At 52.2% G+C, this 20252-nt stretch overlaps 1 long non-coding RNA gene across 1 annotated transcript in view; it reads left to right on the forward strand.

The window, feature by feature from the left end:
- The window catches only part of LOC139248775 (uncharacterized), a 170970-nt gene that overhangs the window by 64078 nt on the left and 86640 nt on the right, over positions 1-20252 (forward strand). Inside the window, exon 2 of the long non-coding RNA XR_011591069.1 lies at positions 2342-2494. This is a non-coding gene — a long non-coding RNA (uncharacterized lncRNA). The remainder of the gene's footprint in view (positions 1-2341; positions 2495-20252) is intronic.

The following is a 20252-nucleotide window of genomic DNA, read 5'->3' on the forward strand; positions in this document are numbered from 1 at the left end:
TGGTGGGTGTTAATGGTCCCCTTGATGGCGTGAATTGCCGCTCCCCTCTCCATTGTCCCTGTCGGGGGCCCACCTTTCAGTCGGTTTCAGCTTGGGCAGTTACAAAATGCCTTTGTCTGACTGCTGCAGTTTCAAAATGCCTTTGCCTGACTGCGAGATCTTGAGCAGCGTTTATCACGTTAATTTCTTGGTCCGTCGCCACGTTGGACCCAGGACTACTCGCGTAAATTAGCTTGGTCTCTTCTCCCCCTGCTGTGAAAGTTTGAGTTATCGATGCTGCCCCTTCTAGAGTTCTATGAGCTTCCTGAAGATCCCGGCATGGCAAATGCCCTCAATGAAAAAATCTCTTAACATCTCCCCGCTGCAGACGTCTGAGAACTTAGAGGCTGGCCAAGCGCCGCAAGTCTGCCACGAAGTCTAAGATGTTTTGCCCTTCCCGACGTCGGTGTGTGTAGAACCGGTGCTGGGCCATGTGTATGCTGCTCGCCGGTTTTAAGTGTTCGCTGATCAGCTGGCTGAGCTCTTCAAAAGACTTATCGGCCGCTTTGTGGGGTGCGAGCAGGTCCTTCATCAGCGCATAAGTTTTTGTCTCGCAGCTTGTTAGTAGATGCGCCCTCCGCTTGTCAGCCACATCCTCTCCCAGCCATTCCTTCGTGACAAAGGTCCGCTGGAGTCTCTCGACAAAATCGTCCCAGTCTTCACCCACAAAGTAACGTTCCTCTGGGCGACCGGTGGCCATCCTCTGGGTTCAGTGATTCCCGTTTCCCATCGCCAGGTGTTGAGTCCTTAACTCTTAAAACATAATCACACATGGCACATACAGCAGACACAGTCACTCTGTGACCTTCACCTTTATTACTGGGACCAAGGAGTGCTGGCCCCTCAGATACTTGAATCTCCAGGTAAGGAGTGTCTCCCACAAGTACACCCCCTGTGGTCAAGGTGTGCATTTCTAGTAAGTATGTAGTGGTTACATGAGGGTTATAATTGTATGAGAGTTACAGTAGTATGCTGGTTACATACATGACACTCTCCCTCCCCTCTTCCTCCCTCCCCTCCTCTCTCTCTCTCTCTCTCCCCCTCTGGAGCGAGTTCTGCACGCGCTTCTCCAGCTGGTCTTCTGAGCAGTCACAGACTGCTCGGGAGACATTGGAGGCGATTAGGGAGCAGACAGCTGCAACAAATGCCCTTCGGCATGCGTTGCTGGCTGGACACGGCACTGTACCCCAAGGTGTTGTGTCCACTCGCAGCGAGACCCCAAGCATGCAAGCAAGCACGGAGGACACAGTTCCTCCTGACTCCGAAGCGGAGCCCGAGGCTTCTGCTTCCGCTCCGTCACCTCCACCACGGCAGGAAGTCTTGCTGTCACAAACTGCACAACACGTTCTTGTCGGTCTGCGTAGACCAAAACGGGCGGGTGGGGTGCGAACACGGGGTGGGACAGGATCTGGAGGGAAACGTGGCCGCAGGCGGGGAAGGGGGAGTGTTTTTCAATAGTTCCATAAATGTTATTGTTACTTAAATGTTCACTTGTTATTACTTAAATGTTCAATTTCTTCATATTATAACATTTTGGGGATTTGAGGGAAGGGTGGGTTTGTGCGGGGTGCAGGGGGTTGGAGGGTGTTGGTCATTAGTTATTAAAAAAAAATTCTATTTTTGTTAATAAAAAAAAATGTATTCAACAACTTTTGTGCCTTCTCTCTTAGTTACATTAGTTTTCAAACGTACAGTTTTTCATGCATATTTGTTTGTTATTATGTCATTCTACCAATACTTTTACTTTGCCAGCACTTTAAACTTTACTTAAACTAATTCAGATGATAGGCCAGTGCAGGAAAGACAACAAGGAAATCCCACGCAAATGAAACTTTTGATTAACCCTAACCGTAATTGAACATTTGAATATCCACAATTAATAGCTCATGCAAAGTGTTCATTAATGAGCTGCTGATGCAAAAGTTTAGCGGCCGTGGCTACTGGTCTTCGGAAAGGTGTGGTGGTACCGGTGCTAGATTGCCAGGCTGATTAAGCTCCCCTATGTCCTCGCGGACGTCCTCTCCCGCCTGTTCCTCCTCTTCATCCTCGCCAGCTGCCTCTTCTGTCTCATCTTCTGGAGGTGGACCTGCAGCATGATCTGGCATTATTTGTCCTCTCTTTATAGCTAGGTTATGCAGCATGCAACACACCACAATAAACTCTGCTACCTGATCAGGGTGGTACTGCAGGCTGCCTCCAGAATGATCCAGGCATCTGAAGCGCTGTTTTAGGACCCCAATTGTCTTTTCAATTATGTTGCGAATCGCTATGTGACTTTCATTGTACCGTTTCTGTGCTTCAGTGACAGGATTACACAGAGGGGTCATCAGCCAACTGGCAAGGCCATATCCTTTATCCCCCAGCATCCAACCGTGACCTTCTGGCTGATTGACAAACAGGTGGAACCCCTTTCTGTAACGAAACACCTCTGCGTTCTTTAAGGGTGCAAGTTCAGGTAAGATTGCTTTTCCAAGTACCTTCGTTGGCTGTCCAGTCTCCTCCTCTGTCTTCGTCTCAGTCTACGCATTTCTCTGCCACCTCTTCGATTGATCCTGTCATGTATGTAACCTTTGTGTAACAACACTGCAATACTGTATATACATAAGAAATGCACACCTTGCCCACAGGGAGTGAACTTGTGGGAGACACTCCTAACCTGGTCACCCAGGTATATAAAAAGGGAGGTCCCATGCAGGGTCATCACTTCTTGGTCCTGTGAATAAAGGTTCAGGTCATAGAGTGACCTTGTCCACAGAATGTGCCTCGTGTGGATTTGTGGTATTGTGTAAGGACTTTGCACATCCTTTCAGTAATCAATGTGTGAGCAGTTGCAATTAAAGGCAGGGAAAGCATGGGCCTCATCATTATTGAAAATTACTTTTACTAATTTTAATAATCTCTCTACTCTATACTCTCATCACTGTACTCTGCATTCTCTGTACTCTCTACGATGTATACCAGTCAGTTTGATAGGCCCCAACAATATCAGTAAATAACTTCACTTTGTAAAGACGATTTACAAAATAATTTCAATATAAAAACTATTTACCAAAAATAACTTGATAATACTTATTTATATTCCCTGTCCCAACATTCTGAGTACAATTATCTTCAATTTAACTCTCTAAGGGCCCAAGTTTAGGCCCCGACCTGGACGACCGTTTTTCGCGCTCGAAAGTGTACCGAAAAAATACTTGCATATTCTCCGGCTCCCTGCAGGTCGCCAGCAGCTTGTTGCGGTGCGCACTGAACAGCGGGGGGGGCGGAGCAAGAGATTCACGCCGATTCTACAAGTAGTGGGGAGCGGGGCTAATTTAAATAAGGCAACGTCGTGCCGGCGTTGGAGCACGCGCGCACGCGCAGTGGCACATAAACATTGGCACTCGGCCATTTTTAACGGGACTAGAGGAAATGTGAAGATTTGTCTCGTGGACCCCTGGCCGAACGGCCTAAGTCTTCACAGCTCGGAGCCTACTGCTGCCGTCGCTGTGGCCTGACACCTACACTATCCCCTGGCCGAATAGCCTCAGTCCCCTTCACAGCTGTTTCTTCGGCTGCCGTCCAGACACTGATGGAAGGAAGGCCTGCCTGAAGCACCGCAGCTCGAAGGCTGCTGCTGTTTCACACAGGTAGGAACATGGAATATTTAATCTTTGCTTTGTTTATAAATTTTTATTCAGGTTGGACCTTTATTTGTTTAAGTATGACTGTTGAATGGTTGTAGAATTTAAATATTTCTCTTCACCCGCCCCCCCCCACCGCCCGTACCCTACGCCTAATTTGTAACCTATGCCTAATCTGTAAAGTGTATGCAAGATTTTTCTTTGCATACAAAAATCTTCACTTACTCCATTCGGTTAGTTTGGAATAAGTTTTCACTGCCTAAACTTTCAAAACAGGCGCAAGTGGCCAGACACAACCCCTTTTGAAAAAAAAATTCTGTTGCAAAGTGAAACTGTTCCAACTGACTAGAACTGGAGCAAACTAAATGCCGAGAATTGCAATTTCTAAGATACTCCATTCCAAACCAGTTGCTCCAAAAAAAAACAGGAGCAACTTAGGCCGAAACTTGGGCCCTAAATAGCTCTCAACTAATTCTGCACCCTTCCTCCGAAGCTCAAAATGGTGTCCGTAGTGCCCATTTCCTTCTCTTAAGCCCAGAAAAAGCAACTATTTCTCAGCACGCTTTGTTGTGTTGTTGGCTCTCGTCTTGGTTTTGCCCACAAGTGGAAACACCTTCACTATTTCTACCCAATCAAACTTTTTCATATTCTTAAAGAAAAGAACCACAGTCTGTTCATTTCCCGCCCCCGCCCCCACCCTCCCCCGATAGGTATAACCTCTCAGTTCTGATACCATTCTTATGAATCTTTTTTGCACCTTCGCCAGTCCCTCTATATCCTTTTTATAATATGGAGACCAGAATTGTGTACAGTACTCCGAGTCAGATCAAACCAAGGTTCTATACAAGTTTAACATGATTTCTCTGCTTTTCAACTCTATCCCTCTAGAATTGAACCCCAGTGCTTTATTTTAATAGCCTTATTAACCTCCGTTGTTACTTAGTGATTTGTGTAACTGTACGCCCAGATCCCTCTGCTTCTCTACCCTATTTAGATACATGTTTTCCAAGGACTATATGATCTCCTTATTCTTCCTACTAAAATGTACCATCACACACTTGTTTATATTGAAATTAATTTGCCAATTACATGCCCATTCTGCAAATTTATTATTGTCTCCCTGTATTTTGTTGAAGTCCTCCTCTGTATTAACTATACCCCCCAATTTGGTGTCTGCAAATTTTGAAATTATACTTCTAATTCCCAAGTCCAAATCGTTTACATAAATGGTGAACAGTGGTACCAGCACCTCATTGTAGAACACCACTTACCACCTATTACCAATCTGAGTAACTACCTTGAACCCCTACTCGGTTTTCTATTTTGTAGCCAGCTTGCTCTCCATTCTACTACTTGTTTCCTGACTACACATGCTCCAAATTTAGTCATGAATCTATTATGTAATACCTTATTGAAGGCCTGTTGGAAATCCAAATATATCCCATCTACTGCATTCGCCTTATCTACCTTATCCCTCAATCAACATCACAAAAAAAACATTTAAAAAACCATAATCACATTGCTGTTTGTGGGAGCTTGCAGTGATATCAGGGCAGTTGTGAGAGATGATATTGGCTCGAATGAACAAAATGTTGAATCATTGTGGGTGGAGATTAGAGATAGTAAGGCGAAAGAGTCACTGGTGGGCGTAGTTTATAGGCCCCCAAATAATAACTTCACGTTGGGGCGGATAATAATCAAGGGAATAATAGAGGCATGTGAAAAAGGAACGGCAGTAATCATGGGGGATTTTAACCTGCATATCAATTGGTCAAATCAAATCCCACTGGGTAGCCTTGAGGAGGAATTCATAGAATGCATACTGGATTGTTTCTCAGAACAGTATGTTACAGAACCTACAAGGGAGCAAGCTATCTTAGATCTGGTCCTCTGTAATGAGACAGGAATAATAAACGATCTCCTAGTAAAAGATCCTCTCGGAATGAGTGATCACAGTATGGTTAAATTTGTACAGATTGAGGGTGAGGAAGTAGTGTCTTAAACGAGCGTACTATGCTTAAAGAAAGGGGACTACAGTGGGATGAGGGCAGAATTAGCGAATGTAGGCTGGGAACACAGATGAAACGGTGACACAATTGAAGAACAGTGGAGGACTTTTAAGGAGCTCTTTCATAGTGCTCAACAAAAATATATTCCAGTGAAAAAGAAGGGCGGTAAGAGAAGGGATAACCAGCCGTGGATAACCAAGGAAATAAAGGAGAGTATCAAATTGAAAACCAATGCATTTTAGGTGGCCAAGGTTAGTGGGGAAACTAGAAGATTGGGAAAATTTTAAATGACAGCAAAGAATGACTAAGAAAGCAATAAAGAAAGGAAAGATAGATTACGAAAGTAAACTTGCGCAAAACATAAAAACAGATAGTAAAAGCTTTTACCGATATATAAAACGGAAGAGAGTGACTAAAGTAAATGTTGGTCCCTTAGAAGATGAGAAGGGGGATTTAATAATGGCAAATGTGGAAATGGCTGAGACCTTAAACAATTATTTTGCTTTGGTCTTCACGGTGGAAGATACAAAAACCATGCCAAAAATTGCTGGTCACGGGAATGTGGGAAGGGAGAACCTTGAGACAATCATTATCACTAAGGAGGTAGCGCTGGACAGGCTAATGGGATTCAAGGTAGACAAGTCCCCTGGTCCTGATGAAATGCATCCCAGGGTATTAAAAGAGATGGCAGAGGTTATAGCAGATGCATTTGTTATAATCTACCAAAATTCTCTGGACTCTGGAGAGGTACCAGCGGATTGGAAAGCAGCTAATGTAACGCCTCTGTTTAGAAAAGGGAGCAGATAAAAAGGCAGGTAACTATAGGCCAGTTAGTTTAACATCTGTAGTGGGGAAAATGCTTGAAGCTATTATTAAGGAAGAAATAGCGGGACATCTAGATAGGAATAGTGCAACCAAGCAGGCGCAACATGGATTCATGAAGGGGAAATCATGTTTAACTAATTTACTGGAATTCTTTGAGGATATAACGAGTATGGTGGATAGAGGTGTACCGATGGATGTGGTGTATTTAGATTTCCAAAAGGCATTCGATAAGGTGCCACACAAAAGGTTACTGCAGAAGATAAAGGTACGCGGAGTCAGAGTAAATGTATTAGCATGGATCGAGAATTGGCTGGCTAACAGAAAGCAGAGGGTCGGGATAAATGGGTCCTTTTTGGGTTGGAAATCGGTGATTAGTGGTGTGCCACAGGGATCGATGCTGGGACCACAACTGTTTACAAAATACATTGATGACCTGGAAGAGGGGACAGAGTGTAGTGTAACAAAATTTGCAGATGACACAAAGATTAGTGGGAAAGCAGTTTGTGTGGAGGACAGAGAGAGGCTGCAAAGAGATTTAGATAGGTTAAGCGAATGGGCTAAGGTTTGGCAGATGGAATACAATGTCGGAAAATAGAAACATAGAAACATAGAAAATAGGTGCAGGAGCAGGCCATTCAGCCCTTCTAGCCTGCACCGCCATTCAATGAGTTCATGGCTGAACATGAAACTTCAGTACCCCATTCCTGCTTTCTCGCCATACCCTTTGATCCCCCGAGTAGTAAGGACTTCATCAAACTCCCTTTTGAATATATTTAGTGAATTGGCCTCAACTACTTTCTGTGGTAGAGAATTCCACAGGTTCACCACTCTCTGGGTGAAGAAGTTTCTCCTTATCTCGGTCCTAAATGGCTTACCCCTTATCCTTAGACTGTGACCCCTGGTTCTGGACTTCCCCAACATTGGGAACATTCTTCCTGCATCCAACCTGTCCAAACCCGTCAGAATTTTAAACGTTTCTATGAGGTCCCCTCTCACTCTTCTGAACTCCAGTGAATACAAGCCCAGTTGATCCAGTCTTTCTTGATAGGTCAGTCCCACCATCCCGGGAATCAGTCTGGTGAATTTTCGCTGCACTCCCTCAATAGCAAGAATGTCCTTCCTCAAGTTAGGAGACCAAAACTGTACACAATACTCCAGGTGTGGCCTCACCAAGGCCCTGTACAACTGTAGCAACACCTCCCTGCCCCTGTACTCAAATCCCCTCGCTATGAAGGCCAACATGCCATTTGCTTTCTTAACCGCCTGCTGTACCTGCATGCCAACCTTCAATGACTGATGTACCATGACACCCAGGTCTCGTTGCACCTTCCCTTTTCCTAATCTGTCACCATTCAGATAATAGTCTGTCTCTCTGTTTTTACCACCAAAGTGGATAACCTCACCTTTATCCACATTATACTTCATCTGCCACGCATCTGCCCACTCACCTAACCTATCCAAGTCACTCTGCAGCCTCATAGCATCCTCCTCGCAGCTCACACTGCCACCCAACTTAGTGTCATCCGCAAATTTGGAGATACTACATTTAATCCCCTCGTCTTAATGTACAATGTAAACAACTGGGGCCCCAGCACAGAACCCTGCGGTACCCCACTAATCACTGCCTGCCATTCCGAAAAGTACCCATTTACTCCTACTCTTTGCTTCCTGTCTGACAACCAGTTCTCAATCCACATCAGCACACTACCCCCAATCCCATGTGCTTTAACTTTGCACATTAATCTCCTGTGTGGGACCTTGTCGAAAGCCTTCTGAAAGTCCAAATATACCACATCAACTGGTACTCCTTTGTCCACTTTATTGGAAACATCCTCAAAAAATTCCAGAAGATTTGTCAAGCATGATCTCCCTTTCACAAATCCATGCTGACTTGGATCTATCATGTCACCATTTTCCAAATGCGCTGCTATGACATCCTTAATAATTGATTCCATCATTTTACCCACTACTGAGGTCAGGCTGACCAGTCTATAATTCCCTGCTTTCTCTCTCCCTCCTTTTTTAAAAAGTGGGGTTACATTGGCTACCCTCCACTCGATAGGAACTGATCCAGAGTCAATGGAATGTTGGAAAATGACTGTCAATGCATCTGCTATTTCCAAGGCCACCTCCTTAAGTACTCTGGGATGCAGTCCATCAGGCCCTGGGGATTTATCGGCCTTCAATCCCATCAATTTCCCCCAACACAATTTCCCGACTAATAAAGATTTCCCTCAGTTCCTCCTCCTTACTAGACCCTCTGACCACTTTTATATCCGGAAGGTTGTTTGTGTCCTCCTTAGTGAATACTGAACCAAAGTACTTGTTCAATTGGTCTGCCATTTCTTTGTTCCCCGTTATGACTTCCCCTGATTCTGACTGCAGGGGACCTACGTTTGTCTTTACTCATCTTTTTCTCTTTACATACCTATAGAAACTTTTGCAATCCGCCTTAATGTTCCCTGCAAGCTTCTTCTCGTACTCCATTTTCCCTGCCCTAATCAAACCCTTTGTCCTCCTCTGCTGAGTTCTAAATTTCTCCCAGTCCCCAGGTTCGCTGCTATTTCTGGCCAATTTGTATGCCATTTCCTTGGCTTTAATACTATCCCTGATTTCCCTAGATAGCCACGGTTGAGCCACCTTCCCTTTTTTATTTTTACGCCAGACAGGAATGTACAATTGTTGTAATTCATCCATGTGGTCTCTAAATGTCTGCCATTGCCCATCCACAGTCAACCCCTTAAGTATCATTAGCCAATCTATCTTAGCCAATTCATGCCTCATACCTTCAAAGTCACCCTTCTTTAAGTTCTGGACCATGGTCTCTGAATTAACTGTTTCATTCTCCATCCTAATGCAGAATTCCACCATATTATGGTCACTCTTCCCCAAGGGGCCTCGCACAATGAGATTGCTAATTAATCCTCTTTCATTACACAACACCCAGTCTAAGATGGCCTCCCCCCTCGTTGGTTCCTCGACATATTGGTCTAGAAAACCATCCCTTATGCACTCCAGGAAATCCTCCTCCACCGTTTTGCTTCCAGTTTGGCTGGCCCAATCTATGTGCATATTAAAGTCACCCATTATAACTGCTGCACCTTTATTGCATGCACTCCTAATTTCCTGTTTGATGCCCTCCCCAACATCACTGCTACTGTTTGGAGGTCAGTACACAACTCCCACTAACGATTTTTGCCCTTTAGTGTTCTGCAGCTCTACCCATATAGATTCCACATCATCCAAGCTAATGTCTTTCCTAACTATTGCATTAATCTCCTCTTTAACCAGCAATGCTACCCCACCTCCTTTTCCTTTTATTCTATCCTTCCTGAATGTTGAATACCCCTGGATGTTGAGTTCCCAGCCCTGATCATCCTGGAGCCACGTCTCCGTAATCCCAATCACATCATATTTGTTAACATCTATTTGCACAGTTAATTCATCCACCTTATTGCGGATACTCCTTGCATTAAGACACAAAGCCTTCAGGCTTGCTTTTTTAACACCCTTTGTCCTTTTAGAATTTTGCTGTACAGTGGCCCTTTTTGTTCTTTGCCTTGGGTTTCTCTGCCCTCCACTTTTCCTCATCTCCTTTCTGTCCTTTGCTTTTACCTCATTTTTGTCTCCCTCTGTCTCCCTGCATAGGTTCCCATCCCCCTGCAATATTAGTTTAACTCCTCCCCAACAGCACTAGCAAACACTCCCCCTAGGACATTGGTTCCGGTCCTGCCCAGGTGCAGACCGTCCGGTTTGTACTGGTCCCACCTCCCCCAGAACCGGTTCCAATGCCCCAAGAATTTGAATCCCTCCCTGCTGCACCACTGCTCAAGCCATGTATTCATCTGCGCTATCCTGCGATCCCTACTCTGACTAGCACGTGGCACTGGAAGCAATCCCGAGATTACTACTTTTGAGGTCCTACTTTTTAATTTAGTTCCTAGCTCCTTAAATTCTTTTCGTAGGACCTCATCCCTTTTTTTACCTATGTCGTTGGTACCAATGTGCACCACGACAACTGGCTGTTCTCCCTCCCATTTCAGAATGTCCTGCACCCGCTCCGAGACATCCTTGACCCTTCCACCAGGGAGGCAACATACCATCCTGGAGTCTCGGTTGCGTCCGCAGAAACGCCTATCTCTTCCCCTCACCATCGAATCCCCTATCACTATCGCGCTCCCAATCTTTTTCCTGCCCTCCTTTGCAGCAGAGCCACCTATGGTGCCATGAACTTGACTGCTGCTGCCCTCCCCTGATGAGTCATCCTCCCCAATAGTACTCAAAGCAGTGTATCTGTTTTGCAGGGGGATGACCACAGGGGACCCCTGCACTATCTTTCTTGCACTGCTCTTCCTGCTGGTCTTCCATTCCCTATCTGGCTGTGGACCCTTCTCCTGCGGTAAGACCAACTCACTACACGTGATACTCACGTCATTCTCAGCATCGTGGATGCTCCAGAGTGAATCCACCCTCAGCTCCAATTCCGCAACGCGGACCGTCAAGAGCTCGAGGCGGATACACTTCCCACACATGTAGCGCCCAGGGACACCGGAAGTGTCCCCGAGTTCCCACATGGTACAGGAGGGGCATATCACATGGCCGAGCTCTCCTGCCATGTCTTAACCTCAGATACCCTTAAATTGGTAATAACAATGTTACAGTTCACTTACTGATATAAAAAATAAAAGAAAAGCTACTCACCAATCACCAGCCAATCACTTACCCCATTGGCTGTGACGTCACTTTTTGTTTACTTTCTACTTCTATTTTGCTTTCTCTCCCGCTGTAGCTGCACCGGTATGCTGGCTCTCGATCTCCCGCTGGGCCTTTTATAGACCGCTCCCCTCTCACCAACTGCCGCTGGCTCTCGATCTCCCGCTGGGCCTTTTATAGGTCACTCCCCTCTCACCAACTGCCGCTGGCTCTCGATCTCCCGCTGGGCCTTTTATAGGCCGCTCCCCTCTCACCAACTGCCGCTGGCTCTCGATCTCCCGCTGGGCCTTTTATAGGCCGCTCCCCTCTCACCAACTGCCGCTGGCTCTCGATCTCCCACTGGGCCTTTTATAGGCCGCTCCCCTCTCACCAACTGCCGCTGGCTCTCGATCTCCCGCTGGGCCTTTTATAGGCCGCTCCCCTCTCACCAACTGCCGCTGGCACTCGATCTCCCGCTGGGCCTTTTATAGGTCGCTCCCCTCATGTGAGGTCATCCACCTTGAAAAAAAAACAGCAAAAGGGAATATTATTTGAATGGGGAGAAATTACAACATGCTGCGGTGCAGAGGGACCTGGGGGTCCTTGTGCATGAAACTCTTTTGAGTTTACCTGAAATTAAACATAAACATTAAAACCATGCCACCTGCCTGGGTGACACAGCAGACATTTTCAAGGCCCCTTTTTTTTTTTCCTTTTTTTTCTTTTTTTGGTTTTTTTTGGGGCGCTAAAATCAAATTTTTCCTGTGCCCCCTATAAAAGGGGAGCGGGACACTAAAAGCACCGGCAATGAAAACAAATTAAACTTTCAAACATAAAATCAAATTAAAATTTGGTTGCCGGGCGTGATGATGCACTCCAGTCCCTCCGGTGCCCACCTCTCGTGGAAGGCCGCGAGCGTACCGGTGGACACCGCGTGCTCCATCTCCAAGGACACCCTGGACCGGATGTAAGAGCGGAAGAGAGGCAGGCAGTCAGGTTGAACGACCCCCTCGACCGCCCGCTGCCTGGACCGGCTGATGGCACCCTTGGCCGTGCCCAGGAGCAATCCTACGAGGAGGCCTTCGGACCTACCCGCTCCCCTCCGCACAGGGTGCCCAAAGATCAGGAGAGTGGGACTGAAGTGCAGCCAGAATTTCAGGAGCAGCCCCTTCAGATAATGAAACAGGGGCTGCAACATCGTGCACTCAATAAAAACATGGAACACGGATTCCTCCAGACCGCAGAAATTGCAGGCGGCCTGGGAGTCCGTGAACCGGCTTAAAAATTTGTTGCACGGCACTGCTCCGTGCACCACCCTCCAGGCCAAGTCCCCGATGAATAGTGGGAGGACCCCTGCGTAGAGTGCCCTCCATCGGGGACCCCCGCCTCCTCCAGACGGCAAGATGGTACGCCATGGCGTGTCCGGACGGCCGGCGAGGATGGCAAAGTTGAGGGTGTGCAGGAGCAGCCCGTACAGGAAACCCCTCCGCGCGGAACTGAAAGGCACGGAGGGGATTTCCCCGAGGCGGCTCAAGTTGTGAGGCGCCGGCCCCCGAGGGAGGTTCCGGGGTTTGGCGCCGATGAGGAATTCCGTCCGGACGGGGGTCAGTTCGGACGGGATCTCCCCACGTGCTTGAGCCTCCTCGATGCACCTAACGGAGTCAGGGCCCAGAGCTGTTTTTAGCGACTCGATGGCATCGGCCGCGTGGCGGACGTTGGCAGAGTTTAGGCGCCGCGCCAGCGTGTCTGGCGCCATCCAGCCCGCTCCTCCGCCATCGAGCAGGTCCCTGACCCTGGTCACCTCACCAGCCACAGCCCTCTCTTCCGACCGCCACATGAAACCTCGGCCGTGGAGGTACGGATTCCCGAGCAGCGGCTCCTGCAGGACGGCCGCCACTCCAGCCGGCGGAGAGCTGCGCTTGGTGGAGACTTTGTTCCAGACCCTGATGAGTTCCCTGTAAAAGACAGGCAGCTCCTGGAGGGTGGTCCTGGCACCCCCCAAGTTCACAAACAGGAGCTGCGTGTCATAATTGAGGTCGCGCTGCTGGCGGATGAAATACCTCGCCAGAGCACACCACCTAGGAGGGGGCTCGACGTAAAGGTATCTCTGCAGGGTCTGAAGACGGAAAGTCGCGAGCTGGGCGCTGACGCACACCAACGACTGACCGCCCTCCTCAAGCGGGAGACTCAGGACGGCAGCAGAGACCCAGTGCTTCCTGTTGTTCCAGAAGAAGTCCACCAGCTTCTTCTGTATCTTGGCGACAAACGCAGGGGGAGGGGTCAAAGTGACCAGCCGGTACCACAACATTGCGGCCACCAGCTGGTTTATGACTAGCGCTCGACCCCTGTAGGACAGCACTCGGAGCAGTCCTGTCCAGCGCCCTAGGCGAGCGGCGACCTTGGCCTCCAGCTCCTGCCAGTTCGCCGGCCAGGCTCCCTCGTCGGGGCTAAGGTAGACTCCCAGATAGAGGAGATGGGTCGTGCTCCAGGCAAAAGGCCTGAGCTCCCCCGGCAGGGAGTCCACCCGCCACTGACCCACCAGGAGTCCGGAACATTTCTCCCAGTTGATCCTGGCGGAGGACGCGGCCGAGTAAATCTCCTGGCACTCACGCATCCTCCGCAGGTCAGCGGGATCCTCTACCGCGAGGAGCACGTCATCGGCGTACGCCGAGAGGACGACCTCCACGCCCGGCCCTTGCAGAGCCAGTCCCGTCAACCTCGTCCGCAAGAGGCACAGGAAAGGCTCCACGCAAACGGCGTATAACTGGCTGGACATGGGGCATCCCTGGCGCACCCCTCTCCTAAAGCGAAGGGGCACCGTCAAGGACCCGTTAACCTTAATCAGACACTCCGCGGCGGCGTACAAAAGTCGGATCCGGGCGACGAAATGCGTCCCGAACCCGAAAGCGCGCAGAGTTCCGAGCAGATAGTCATGATCCACCCTATCGAACGCCTTCTCTTGGTCGAGGGATAGGAAGGCGACCGACAGACCAGCCTCCTGGGAGCAATGGATGAGGTCCCGGACCAGATGGATGTTATCGTGGATTGTCCAGCCCGGGACCGTGTAGGACTGGTCAGGGTGGATCATGTGGTCCAGCACGGCACCAAGGCGAGCAGACATCACCCTGGCGAAGATTTTGTAGTCCGTGCTGAGGAGGGAGACCGGGCGCCAGTTCTTAAGGAGGCGGAGATCGCCCTTCTTAGGCAGCAGGACGATGACTGCCCTGCGCCAAGAGAGGGGCATCTCCCCGGTCGCCAGACTTTCCCCCAGGACCCGCGCGTAGTCGCTCCCCAGGACGTCCCAGAACGCCCTGTGGAACTCCACGGTCAGCCCGTCCAGCCCCGGGGATTTTCCTCTCGAGAGCCGGGCGAGGGCACCGGACAATTCCGCCAGGCTTAGCGGAGCTTCCAGATTTTCGGCGCCCTCCGGGCTGACCTTCGGCAGGTCCTCCCACAAAACTCTACGCGCTTCCTCGCTGGACGGATCCGGAGAGAACAGAGCCCCGTAATATTCATGGGCCCTGTTGTTGACGCCCTCCGGATCCGAGACGAGAGAGCCGTCGTCGGCCAGCAGCGTCAAGAGCTGCTTACGGACACTCTGCCTTTTTTCCAGCGAGTAGAAGAAGGGGGAGCCGCGGTCCAGATCCTGCAGCAACCGGATCCGCGACCTCACGAACGCGCCTCGGGACCCGACGAGCTGCAGGTCCTTCAGCGCGGCCTTCTTCGCTTCGTACACCGTCCGCAGGGCCGGGTCCTGGACGACTTGACCGAGACGGGCTTCCAGGTCGAGCACCTCTTTTTCTAGGCGCCCGACTCTGGCCGCCCGCCTCTTGGTCGACCCCCTCGCGTACTCTTGACAGAAGACGCGGACGTGAGCCTTGCCCACGTCCCACCATAGCCTCAAGGAGGGGAAGCCCCCCTGCTTCCTTCTCCAGTCGGACCAGAATCGACGGAACGAGTCCTGGAACCGCACGTCCTCCAGCAGCCGGTTGTTAAAGTGCCAGTACGCGGACCCCGTCCTCGCGCGGAGCGAACCGAGCTCCGCCCACACCAGGTGGTGGTCCGAACACGGCACCGGCCGCATGGAGGCCACCGGGACGCAGGAAACGTACGCCCGAGACATGTAAAGGCGGTCGACTCTAGACCATCCAACTCCAGGCCTCACCCAAGTAAAGGCGCTGGAGTCGGGGTGGAGATTTCGCCAGACGTCCACCAAGTCGAAGGACCCGACCAGGTCCCTCAACTTCTCCATCGCCGTCATGCACTGCGGGGCACCGGAGCGGTCCCTCGCCTCGAGGGTGCAGTTAAAATCCCCCCCGAGGACAATGCAGTCGCCGACGTCGACGGAGCCAAGAAGAGCGGACACCTCTTCAAAGAAGCGCGTTTGCTGCGGGCCGGGCTGAGGGGCGTACACGTTCACGAGATGGAGCGGCACGTCCCCCAGGCGAACCGTTACGTGCAGCAAGCGGCCTGGCACGGGCTCCTCGACCCCCAAGATCTCCGGCTGAAAATGCGGGCCCAGCAAGATGGCCACCCCACTAGAAGTGGCGGTGAGGTGGCTCATGCGGACCTCTCCTTGCCATTCCAGGAGCCACGTGGCTTCGTCTCCCGGAACGGTGTGGGTTTCTTGCAGGAAGCACACCGCATATTTCCCCTCCCGCAGGAGCGAAAAATTGTCAAATCTACGGCGTGCCCCTCTGCCGCCGTTGATGTTGAGGCTGGCTATGGTTATCTTCATGGCAAAAGCATAGTGCAACCTCTACCTTAACCTATTGTGGGGGAGGGAGCGGAGTCTTCTGTTGAACTCCGCTCCCTCCGCAGCCCAGCGAGGAGTCCCTCGAGCTCGCGCAGCTCAAGGTGTTGCGCCTTTGTCAAGGGCCCGCCTGCGGCCAAGGTTTTAACGGCGGCGCGGACGGTCCCCTTGATCAGCTCTGGCTCGGACCATTTTTCCAGGGCCAGTCGGGCTTGGTTGCAGCGACCCCGGCTCTGGGCCAAAAAGTCCCGGAGTTCCTTTGCAGGAATGAGGATGGTCTCGGCGGCGGCCGCGAGCAGATCCACCGCCTCGCTGGCGGTGGTCTCTAGGTCTTCACCCGCGACCCCCACCGAGTCCCCGTCCTCCTCCGGGAGGTGGCCGCCAGCAGCCGGCCCATCGACCGCACAAGGTACGGCAAATGAACCGGCCGCTCCAACAGGCCCTGGCTCTGTCCCGATCCCACCCCCAGGATCGTCGGCAGAGGAGTCCCCACTGGGCTCTTTTAAAAATGGTGCTGGGTCGGGAAACGACAGCGGAAGGGGTTCCCCCTCCGCCCCAGGAACCGGGGAACAAGGAGAGACCCGACCATAGGAAATCCCCAGGCTCTCCAAGTGCTCCAGCTCCACAGCAAGAGGCGAGGGTGGGTGTTCCTCCCCCTCCCTGCTGCCACCCCCCGGCCCAGCATCTACAGTGTCATTATAAACATTTGTTTCGGTTTCTGCCGGGTCGAGCGACTCCCGGGGGAAGTTGGGTATTGGCTGGGCGGGCTCAGGTTCGGCCTTTTCGGCCCCGCCCGCCTCAGTCCCCGGGACGCCCGGCCCGGCGGCAATACATTCCTCCGCGGTCCCCACGCCCCCCACGACAGGCAGATCTTCCACGCCATCCCCGGGAGGCAGAGGCTGGGCAGCCTCGACTGTCTCACCCTCCCCGGGGACAGACTCCTCCCGCCTACGGTGCTGCTTGGGGGCGCTGGTGGGGGACGCGGGACACGCGGCGGGCACCGACTCCTCCGCGGAGGGATGTTGTTCCCCCTCCGCCTCAACGGAGCGGCGCCTCCTTTTGTTGCTGGAGGTGTGCTGAGGCATGGAGACCTCCATGTCTGCCGAGGCCTCCCGCTCCGCCCCCCCCTTTTTCTTTTCTTGCCCGCGCCCGGGCCCCTCTGCGGTGTTGTTCAAGGGCTCGGGCACGGGCTCAGGGTACCCCGCGCTCGCCGGTAGCTGAGTTGGGCCGAGCGCGGTGGTCAATCTTTCTGGCGCACTGAGGGGACCCGCCTCTAGATGTTTCTCCTTGTTCCGCGCCTTCTTTCCGTTCGGACGCTCTCCCTCCCCCCCGCCGGAGGCCCCGAAAACAAAGGCCTCCGACGATGCCCGCGCACCTACGGCTCCCGGCACGCGGACGCAACTAGGGGGAGGGGTGGCGGCGGCGCCATCCTTGGCCGCCTTCGGTGGTTTGGCGGCCTTGGAGGCGGGGCAGTTCTTGCGAACGTGCCCCACCTCCCTGCAGGCATGGCACCGCACGCCGTCCGACGTCCAAAAGACGCAGCAGGCAGTCCCCTCGTGCACCACATTAAAGTTCCCCTCCGTCGTCTCCTCCTCCGCCAGCCGGACAAAGAGCTGGCGGCGGAAGGAGAACACGTGGCGCAGGCTGTTCTCCCTGAGGCCGAGCGGTATGGGGTTGATCCCCGACCTTACCTCCCCCAGTTGGTGTAGGTGAGGGAGGAGGAGCTCAGCGGGAACAAAGGGCGGGACGTTTGAAACGATGACCCTCTGCGCGGTGGCCTCGAGAGGGTCCACCGGCAGGAACGTCCCGCCCACCGTGAGCCCCTTTTCGAGGGCCAGGGACACCGCCCGCTCCGACCCCAGGAAGAAAACAGCCTTCCCAGACATCTTGGAGGCCGCGACAATGGCCGAGGGGCCGACTACCCCAGCCATCGCCCGCACGCACTCCTCAATGCTCATTGTGGGGTGAGTGTAGCTCTTGACCCCGTGTTTTCTGATAATAAGTCGAAAGGGTGGCAGGGCAGCAGGTGGCGCAGGAAGTGCCGTGGAAGCGGTTGCCACCTGCGCATATGTTCTTGCTGGCCCTGCCACCGGCGTGGATGGGGTCGCCATCACGGGGTCCCTTTAAGGGCTACACCCACCCCAAAGTCACAGGCCTTAATGGGCTTAATTGGCCTCGTTTGATTTGACTGAGCAGAGGAGCTCTTAACGAGGCACCTCTCCCCTAGTTGGCAATTGGGGAGGGGCCTTGCTCCCTCTGCTCAGTTGTCTCAATTGGTTTTTTTTTAATTAGGAGGAAGGGGTCTCAGAGAGAGAGGGGAGAAACAGAGTAACAGAGAAAGAGAGAGGGGGTGGGAAGGGGGGGGGAACTGCGAGGGCAGGTCTCCCCTCGCAGCTGTGGGTGGGTGCAATCCCCAGATGGCAAAACACAAAGTCTTTGGGGTGGTCTTCAGGTGAGGGGAGAAGATGTCTTCACCTGGGGCAGCTCAAGCCACCAGGCACACACTCCTAATGATGTTTAAATAGGGTGATTAAGAAAAAACTTCAGCCTGGTAGCTCCAGCAATCCCTGGCTAGGCAAATGTGGGGGGGTGGGGGGGGGGTTCCAATTGTGGGGGGGGCCTAGTTGTAAGCAAGGCCCCCACGCACACTTCCACACACACACACACCCCCCGCAATGTTCCGGCCCTCAGTGGTCTTCTTTCCTCCCCCACCGATATAACAAAGTCTTTTTGGGAAATGCACCCACACCCACCTGTAGAAATGTAGAGTCTCCCTCCTTCCACACTGGATGTTTGTTGTTGGTTTTTCCCCCTCTCTCCAACTCTTTGCAGAATGGTAAAAAGATGTACAAAGTTTTCTGCTTTTTCCTCCTCTCCCTCTGGGTGAAAGTTGGTGGTGAAGCCCCTTCCTTCCTTCTCTTCCTGGGCTGGTCTCAGGGCTCTCCAGGCAGGAGCTAAAGTTGATAGCTGCTCCTCTGACTGCTCACAGCTCCAACTGAGCAGGACACGCCTCCACTGCTCCACAATTGGTCCTTGTGCATGAAACTCTTTTTGGAGTTCACCTGCAAAACATAAAACATTGAACTGTGCCACCCGACCTGGGTGACACACCAGACATTTACAAGGCCCTTTTTTTCCTTTTTTTGGTTTTTTTTTGTGTTTTTCTTTTTTTTTTTGGGCACTAAAATCAAATTTTTCCAGTGCCCCCTATAAAAGGGGAGGGGGACACTAAAAGCCCCGGCAATGAAAACAAATTAAACTTTAAAACGTAAAATCAAATTAAAATTTGGTTGCCAGGCGTGATGATGCACTCCAGTCCCTCCGGTGCCCACCTCTCGCGGAAGGCCGCGAGCGTACCGGTGGACACCGCATGCTCCATCTCCAAGGACACCCTGGACCGGATGTAAGAGCGGAAGAGAGGCAGGCAGTCAGGTTGAACGACCCCCTCGACCGCCCGCTGCCTGGACCGGCTGATGGCACCCTTGGCCGTGCCCAGGAGCAGTCCTACGAGGAGGCCTTCGGACCTACCCGCTCCCCTCCGCACAGGGTGCCCAAAGATCAGGAGAGTGGGACTGAAGTGCAGCCAGAATTTCAGGAGCAGCCCCTTCAAATAATAAAACAAAGGCCGCAACCTTGTGCATTCCATAAAAACATGGAACACGGACTCTTCCAGACCGCAGAAATTGCAGGCGGCCTGGGAGTCCGTGAACCGGCTTAAAAATTTGTTGCACGGCACTGCTTCGTGCACCACCCTCCAGGCCAAGTCCCCGATGAATAGTGGGAGGACCCCTGCGTAGAGTGCCCTCCATCGGGGACCCCCGCCTCCTCCGGACGGCAAGATGGTACGCCATGGCGTGTCCGGACGGCCGGCGAGGATGGCAAAGTTGAGGGTGTGCAGGAGCAGCCCGTACAGGAAACCCCTCCGCGCGGAACTGAAAGGCACGGAGGGGATTTCCCCGAGGCGGCTCAAGTTGTGAGGCGCCGGCCCCCGAGGGAGGTTCCGGGGTTTGGCGCTGATGAGGAATTCCGTCCGGACGGGGGTCAGTTCGGACGGGATCTCCCCACGTGCTTGAGCCTCCTCGATGCACCTAACGGAGTCAGGGCCCAGAGCTGTTTTTAGCGACTCGATGGCATCGGCCGCGTGGCGGACGTTGGCAGAGTTTAGGCGCCGCGCCAGCGTGTCTGGCGCCATCCAGCCCGCTCCTCCGCCATCGAGCAGGTCCCTGACCCTGGTCACCTTACCAGCCACAGCCCTCTCTTCCGACCGCCACATAAAACCTCGGCCGTGGAGGTACGGATTCCCGAGCAGCG

This window comes from Pristiophorus japonicus, unplaced genomic scaffold, assembly GCF_044704955.1.
Source record: "Pristiophorus japonicus isolate sPriJap1 unplaced genomic scaffold, sPriJap1.hap1 HAP1_SCAFFOLD_294, whole genome shotgun sequence".
Taxonomy (NCBI): Eukaryota; Metazoa; Chordata; class Chondrichthyes; family Pristiophoridae; genus Pristiophorus; species Pristiophorus japonicus.